Source organism: Nicotiana sylvestris, chromosome 9 (genome assembly GCF_000393655.2).
Source record: "Nicotiana sylvestris chromosome 9, ASM39365v2, whole genome shotgun sequence".
NCBI classification, from domain to species: domain Eukaryota; kingdom Viridiplantae; phylum Streptophyta; class Magnoliopsida; order Solanales; family Solanaceae; genus Nicotiana; species Nicotiana sylvestris.
The window spans coordinates 83528720-83536164 of NC_091065.1; positions in this window are offsets into that span (position 1 = coordinate 83528720).

Sequence of the window (7445 nt, forward strand, 5' to 3'; positions counted from 1 at the left end):
AAATCACTCTCTCTACCGAGAGGTGTGAGAGTGAATAAAATTGTGCAACGGTTATAGCATAAGCCCCAATTATGTCAATCAAACCTTAGTAACATCTACCCGTAGATTATCCACCTAGGTAATGTCACGACCCTAGTTCCCTTCTTCCCATTAGATACAACTTAGCAATTATCTCGTAGTATAATCTAGTTTCAATTAATAGTTTGATAATAGTAGTTTATAATCAAAAACCCAAAAATGTATGGAACTGACATTTGGAACAATTACACAACTCTAGTCTATATAGATACTCGACTCCATTCCTAGCTCCATCTGGAAATCGATCCCGACCCTCATATCGGAAAAATCTATTGCAACCCTTTCTTCCTACTTTTTAGTAGTATGGAGTTGGCAGCTCTCAGTAGGCGAGATTTTGATATAGGGGTCGGAATGGAATTCCGAGAGTTGCAGTAGTTCTGTTGTGTCATTTGGGATGTGTGTGAAAACCTTTAGGTCATTCGGATGTGGTTTGGTTGGATTTTTTATCAAAAGCGTTATTTAGAAGATTTTGGAATTCTTAGGCTTGAATCCGATGTGAATTTGGTGTTTCGATATTTTTTTAGTATTCCTAAAGTTGGAACAAGTTTGAATGAGGTTATGGGATATGTTGGATTGTTTGGTTAAGGTCTCGGGGGCCTCAGGTGTGTTTCGGGTGGTCAATCGGACCATTTCATGAAGTTTGGAATTGCAGAAATATGCTGCCCAGTGTTGCAGACAATTGACCTTCGCGTTCGCGAGAGGGGAGCCGCAAGGGTTAGCTGGAGAAGGCTGAGATTTTGGCCTTTGCGTTCGCGGAGGGCTGGGAAATGATTCATCGCGTTCGCGAGGTAAGCTCCGTGTTCGCATAGAGGAAAGTGGTCAGCTGGGTTCGAGGTCAAGTTGTTCATCGCATTCGCGAGTGAAGGGTTGCGTTCGCGAAGGGTTAGTCTGAGGAAGCATCACGTTCGCGATGGGCAGGTCGCGATCGCGAAAGAGGAATTTTGGTCAAAGGTGATTTGTGCTTTGCGAACGCGAGGCTTTGACCGCGTTCGCAAAGAAGGATTTCAGGCCTATGCAGAATGTTTAAATACTCATCTTGTCCGCGATTTTGGGGTTTATTTCTTCCATTGTTGATCGTTTTTGGATCTTTTTGAAGAGGGATTCAAGGGGAATCACTTGAAGGTAATATTCTTGGACTTAAAACTCGATTCTATTGTGAAATCTACCCAATAAATCATGGAATCTAAGCCAAAAATTAAAAAACTAGGGCATGAAACTTAGACCTTTGATTGAGGATTTAAAGGACTATTTGAGGTCGAATTTCAGAACTTTTGATATGTATGAACTCGTGGGGAGATAAGGAAGCTATTGATGTAAAAAATTTCGAATTCCGAGATGTGGGCGGGGGGTCGAGTTTTGGTAATTTCTGGATTTGTAATGTAAATTGATTATTTTCGCTTGGGCTTCATTCCCTTAGCATATTTTGACGCCGTAATTCTGATATTTGATAGATTCGACGCGAGTGGAGGCCGGTTCGAGGGGCAAAGGCATTGCGAGCTAGAGATTTGACCGGATTTAGGTGAGTAATGATTGTAAATAATGTTCTAAGGGTATGAAGTCCCGAATATTCACATCGTTGTGCTATATTAATGTGACGCACACACTAGATGACGAGCGTAGGGTCGTGCACTGTTGGGGATTGTGACTTAATCCGTCTTGAATGACTATTTACCGCGTATTTGACTGAAATCTATTTGTTATCATCATTATTTGGGTTGAATGCCATATTTGGGCTTCGTGTCAACTATTTGAACCCTTAGGGGACTTTTATTGATATTTCCTCACTGTTTTGACTTTATACTTGAACTCAGTCATGTTATATTTCGCTGCTTTCGTACTCAGCCATGTTTACTCTATTTTAACACTTAAATGATATTTTGTGCTGAGAATCATGTTTTACTATTGCCCGAGTGGCTTGTGTGGATTTTAACTGAGTAAGGCCGAGGCCCTATGTTGTGAGGAAACATTTGATATTGATTATGAGGCCGAGGGCCCGAGATATGTACGCCAGGAGGTGGCTTGTTGATATGAGGCCGAGGGCCTAGTGATGATGCCACGAGATAGCTTGATATTTCGTTTGGGCCAAAAGGGGACCCTCCAGGAGTCTGCACACCCCAGTGGGTGCGGGTACCCATTGTGATGTGAGATATAGCCCGAGGGGCTAGTATTGTTCTGAGATATTTCCCGAAGGGCGGATTTATGGATACTGTGCCCGAGGGGTGAACCTTTATATGTTTATTCTCCTTAATTGCCTATCATTTATCTGCTTAAATTGTTCAAAAAGGTTTTCGTGAAGTTTAATTTGAGTTAAATGACTTTCACATATCTTTTACTGATTTCACTACTTCACTAATTTTACTGCTTCATTATAGCCTGCAAATGTGCTTTACGTGATTTCCTGCTTTCAGTCTTTATTTATGATTATTACTCACTGAGTTGGAGTACTCACTTTACTTCCTACACCCTGTGTGCAGATTCAGGCGTATCGGGTCCCGCTCTCGAGTACTGATATTCCCAGCTCAGGTGGATCCGAGGAGTCTCTAGGTAGTTGTCGGCATTCGTAGCCCGGAGCTTCTCCCTATCTTATTTCTCCATGTTTTAGTTACTGTATTAAACTATGTAGTTTTTCTCTGAGTATTCCGAATTGTTTAGATGCTCATAACTAGTGACACCCCGGTATCGGGCTGTGTTGGGTTGTATTCCGCAAATTATGTTATTATCTGCTTAAACTTCGAATATTTTATCAAGCTTAGACTGTTTCTTACTATTTAACTATTACATACTGAAATGAAAAATGTCGGTTGGCCTTGTCTTTACGAGAGGCGTCATCACGATCGGGTCTGGGTTTAGGGTCTTGACAAGTTGGTATTAGAGCCTAGGTTACATAGGTCTTACGAGTCATCAGCAGGTTTAGTAGAGTCTCGCGGATCGGTACGGAGACGTCTGTATTTATCCTCGAGAGGCTACAGAACCTTTAGAAAAAACTTCATATTCTTGAAATTCTTGTCGTGCGACTTTGTTAATCCGAGTACTAAACTTATGTTGTTTTATTCTCTCACAGATGGTGAGGGCACGCGCTACCGGTCAGGATGGACGTCTACCAGTACCACCAGCTATGGCCACTAGAGACCAAGGATGCAGTCGTGGTCGCGGTAGGGGCAGAGGTGTGGCCCGCACAGCAGCTAGGGCAGAACCTACAGATCCACTAGCTGCCCCAGTTCAGGATTAGGTCCCAGTTATGGACGCTCCAACACCACCAGCTCAGGCACCAACTGTGCCCATTGTGATTTTGGGTCTTCAGGAGGCCTTGGCTCAGATCTTATCAGTTTGCACTAGCCTAGCTCAGGCGATTTCAGCCACTACAGTCGCAGCTACTTCTTAGGTCCGGGGAGGTAATTAGACTCCCGTCGCTCGCACAACTAAGCAGGTCGTGCCGGGACTTCAGACGTTGGGGGCACATCCAGCCCAGCCGGTTGTAGCTGCTCAGGACTATGTAGTTCCTGCCATTCCAGAAGACGAGCAACGTAGGTTGGAGAGGTTTCGTAGACTTCAGCCTCTGACCTTAAGTGGTGTAGAGGCGTGTTGGTGCAGCACCCTTTACTTGGCAGCAATTCTCTGTTCTCTTTTTGGAGAAGTATGTGCCGTAGTCCCGCAGAGAGGAGCTGCATAGGGAGTTTGAGTGGTTGCGTTAGGGAGAGATAACTGTGACGCAGTATGAGATGAGGTTCTCTGAGTTAGCTCGTCATGCTATTTGTTCGATTCCAACAGATAGAGAGAGGATTAGGAGGTTTGTTGGTGGCCTCACTTATCAGCTTCGTATTCTCATGACCAGGGAGAGGGTGATTGGTGCTACCTTTGAGAAGGTTGTAGACATTGCTCGGGAGATTGAGTCTATTCGTCGCCAGGAGCGTGAGGAAAGGTAGGCCAAAAGGCCTCGAGGATTTGGCAGTTATAGTGGTACTCCTTCGAGAGGTCAGTTTCAGTATGGCAGAGGCCGTCCATTAAGGCATGCTCAGCCAGCTCGCCCAGGTTATCATGGGGCATCATCAGGTCATGGTTCTCATAGTTCTCATCAGGGCCAGTCATCACTTAGTGCCCTTCCAGCTCCGAGTTTGTCCCGTTCTCCATCAGTTCAGGGCTCTTCTATGCCAGGTGTATCTCCTAGTCACTTTGGTGCGAGGGGTTCCCTTCAGTCCCCTTCTCCAGCACTTGGGAGTTGTTATGAGTATGGTGAGATGGGTCATATATGGAGGTAGTGCCCTCGTCATCTTGCGAGTTCATCTCAACAGAGGGGTCAGTTATCGGCTTCAGTGCCAGTTGCTTCATCACCACCCGCTCAGCCAGCTAGGGGTAGAGGTCAGTCAGCTAGGGGTCACCCTAGAGGGGGAGGTCGATTAGGTGGCGGTCAGGCCCGTTTCTATGCATTTCCAGGCAGACCTGATGCTATTGCTTCAGATGTTGTTATTACAGGTATTGTTTCAGTCTGCCACAGAGATTCCTCTGTATTATTTGATCCCGGTTCCACCTTTTTATGTGTCATCATACTTTGCTCGTTATTTGGGTATGCCCCGCGAGTTTCTTGCTTCACCTGTTCATGTATCTACCCCGGTGGGCGATACTGTTGTTGTAGACCGTCTGTACCGGTCGTGTGTGGTGACTATTGGGGGTCTGGAGACCCATGTGGATATTTTATTATTGTGTATGATGGATTTCGATGTCATTTTGGGCATGGATTGGCTATCTCTATGTTGTGCTATTCTGGACTGTCATGCTAAGACAGTCACATTGGCTATACCGGGTGTGCCACGGATTGAGTGGCGAGGTGTGACTGATTATGTTCCTAGTAGAGTGATCTCATTCTTGAAAGCCCAGTGTATGGTTGGGAAGGGTTATCTTTCGTATCTAGCCTTTGTGAGGGATGTCGGTGCTGAGACTCCCAGTATTGATTCTATTCCAATTATGAGGGATTTTCCTGATGTGTTTCCTGCAGACCTGCCGGGCATGCCACCAGATAGGGATATTGATTTTGGTATTGACCTAGCGCTGGACACTCAGCCCATCTCTATTCCGTCGTATCGTATGGCACTAGGAGAGTTGAAGGAATTAAAGGAGCAGTTTCAGGAACTCCTTGATAAAGGGTTCGCTCGGCCTAGTGTGTCACCTTGGGGTGCGCCAGTTCTATTTGTGAAGAAGAAGGATGGCCTATGAGGATGTGCATTTATTATAGGCAATTGAACAAGGTAACAATTAAGAACAAGTATCATTTGCCTCGCATTGATGATTTATTCGACCAGCTTCAGGGAGCGAGAATGTTCTCCAAAATTGATCTCCGTTCAGGTTATCACCAGTTGAAGATCAGGGACACGGATATTCTTAAGATAGCTTTCAGGACCTGATATGGTCATTATGAGTTCTTGGTGATGTCTTTTGGGATGATCAATGCCCCAGTAGCGTTCATGCATCTGATGAACGGCGTGCTCTAGACTTATCTCGAATCGTTTGTGATAGTTTTTATTGATGATATTCTGGTGTACTCGCGTAGCCAGGAGGAGCGCGTGGAGCATTTGAGAGTTGTGTTGCAGAGATTGAGGGAGGAGCAGCTTTATGCAAAATTCTCCAAGTGTGAGTTTTGGCTCAGTTTAGTGACTTTCTTAGGGCACGTGGTGTCCAGCAAGGGTATTCAGGTTGATCCGAAGAAGATAGAGGCGGTTCAGAGTTGGCCCAGACCGTCCTCAGCCACAGAGATTCGCAGCTTTCTTGGTTTGGCAGGCTATTATAGCCGGTTTGTTCAGGAATTCTCATCTATTGCATCGCCCTTGATCAAGTTGACTCAGAAGGGTATTTCATTTGTATGGTCGGTTGGGTGTGAGGAGAGCTTTCAGAAGCTCAAGATAGCCTTGACAACAGCTCCAGTGTTGGTTCTGCCATCAGCTTTAAGTTCATATACCGTGTATTGTGATGCTTCGAGAGTTGGTATTGGTTGTGTTTTGATGCAAGAGAGTAGAGTTATTGCTTATGCTTCTCGTTAGTTGAAGACCCATGAGAAGAACTACCCTGTTCATGATTTGGAGTTGGCTGTCATAGTTCATGCGTTGAAGATTTGGAGGCATTACTTGTATGGTGTCTTGTGAGGTGTTTACTGGTCATCGTAGTCTCCGGCACTTGTTTAAACAGAAAGATTTAATTAGAGGCAGTGCATATGGTTGGAGTTGCTAAAGGATTATGATATTACTATATTGTACCATCCGGTGAAGGCCAATGTGGTGGCCGATGCTTTGGGCCGAAAGGCGGTGAGTATGGGGAGTTTAGAATATATTCCAGTTGGGGAGAGACCTATTGTAGTTGATGTTCAGGCCTTGGCCAATCTATTCGTGAGGTTAGATATTTCGGAGCCTAGTCGAGTATTGGCTTGCGTGGTTTCTCGGTTTTCCTTATATAATCGCATCAGATAGCACTATTATGATGATCTACATTTGCTTGTCCTTAAGGACAAAGTTCAACATGATGATGCCAGAGATGTAACCATTGGTGATGATGCGGTGTTGAGGATAGAGGGCCGGATTTGTGTGCCCAATGTGGATGGGCTTCGGGAGTTGATTCTGGAATAGGCCCATAACTCGTGGTATTCCATTCATCTGTGTGTTGCGAAGATGTTCAGGATTTGAGGTAGCACTATTGGTGGAGAAAAATGAATAAAGACATTGTGGGGTTTGTAGCTTAGTGTCTTAATTTTCAGTAGGTGAAATATGAGCATCAGAGACCGGGTGGTTTGCTTCAACAGATAGATATTCCAGAGTGGAAATGGGAGAGGATCACTATGGACTTTGTAGTTTGACTTCCACGGACTTTGAAGAAGTTCGATGCTATTTTGGTGATTGTGGATCGGCTTACCAAGTCCGCGCACTTCATTCCTATGTGTACTACCTATTCTTCAGAGTGGTTGGCAGAGATCTATATCCGGGAGATTGTTCGTTTGCATGGTGTCCCAGTTTTCATCATTTCAGATAGGGGCACTCAGTTTACTTCACAGTTTTGGAGGTCTATGCAGCGAGATTAGGGTACTCAAGTTGAGTTGAGCACAGCTTTTCACCCTCAGACGGACGGGGCAGTCCGAGCACATTATTTAGATATTGGAGGACATGTTGCGTGCTTGTGTCATTGATTTTGGAGGTTCATGAGATCAGTTATTACCGCTTGCAGAGTTTGCTTATAACAACAGCTACCAGTCGAGTATTCAGATGGCTCCATATTAGGCTTTGTACAGGAGGCGGTGTAGATCTCCAGTGGGTTGGTTTGAGCCGGGTGAGGCTAGGCTATTGGGGACAAACTTGGTGCAGGATGCTTTAGAAAAGGTGAAGGTGATTCAG